At 57.7% G+C, this 780-nt stretch overlaps 2 protein-coding genes across 4 annotated transcripts in view; one reads left to right on the top strand and one right to left on the bottom strand.

Annotated features, from left to right (window-relative positions):
• The window catches only part of LOC119587069 (S phase cyclin A-associated protein in the endoplasmic reticulum-like), a gene marked incomplete at its 5' end in the record, with an annotated part of 62,059 nt that overhangs the window by 48,620 nt on the left and 12,659 nt on the right, over nt 1-780 (bottom strand).
• The window catches only part of LOC119587072, a 7,883-nt gene continuing 7,103 nt past the window's right edge, over nt 1-780 (top strand). Inside the window, exon 1 of one of the 3 annotated variants that reach the window (XM_037935818.1) lies at nt 1-36. The gene's annotated coding sequence lies outside the window, so the exon portion shown is untranslated. Of the gene's footprint in view, nt 71-780 lie in introns of all 3 variants that reach the window. The other 2 variants (XM_037935819.1, XM_037935820.1) reach the window with 2 other exon arrangements.

The raw sequence follows: 780 nt of genomic DNA, 5'->3' as shown, positions 1-780 counted from the left end.
GGCCCATCATGAGAGCAGCGACGGCGGCGAACTGTGGTACATGCGGTAACTGTAGTGCTGTGGCGCCGTGGTGTGTGCACGCCGGTGGTGTTCTTACTGTGGCGTTGTGTGCGGTGATGTTGTGTGGGGCTGGGTCATGTGGACTGTGGTGGTGACCCCGGGCAGACGGACACTCATTTAACGTCGAGGCTCAAATTGCTATGATCATTGTGTACTGCCACGTTTTTATGGCGCTCGAGCCATGCACGCGGTAGCAACTGTTGTGCTGGGAGTAGGTTGCACGTTGACCTCTGACCCCGTTGACTTGAAAAAGAGCCTTTTTATCCCCACGTAAGCCCCTCGAACTGGTGACCTTTCCACGCGGGGCATTCACAGCAGTGACCTTCGTCGTGACGGCCAAGTGTAAAGACTTCTGTGCTTCCCTAAATGTCCAAGGGGTGTGTCCACGTATTGGCACACGGGGGGAGAAAAACTGGCACAAGCGAGGCCTAGGCAGCGGCCCAAACAAAGGCCAAACGGCACTGCCCTCGGGACGGCGCAGCTCATGCAAAAGCGATCTGGCCTGACACGCGACCGAACGCCAAAAACTCGATGACGATACCATCATGATCTGTGCGCTAATGCGTTGCCTGGCAGAGAGGGCTCACGTTGCCGCCTTCTGTATGCGCTCGCCCGCCCCGGGACGTGCCGCACTTGCAAAGGCGCTCGCACCTTGATCTACGTGTCGGCGGGGAGAGAGTGCGACGCAGGGATTCTTCTGTGATTCTGGTCTGATGGTTA

This window comes from Penaeus monodon, chromosome 22, assembly GCF_015228065.2.
Source record: "Penaeus monodon isolate SGIC_2016 chromosome 22, NSTDA_Pmon_1, whole genome shotgun sequence".
Lineage (NCBI taxonomy): Eukaryota > Metazoa > Arthropoda > Malacostraca > Decapoda > Penaeidae > Penaeus > Penaeus monodon.
This window is presented reverse-complemented; position numbering and strand designations above follow the sequence as displayed.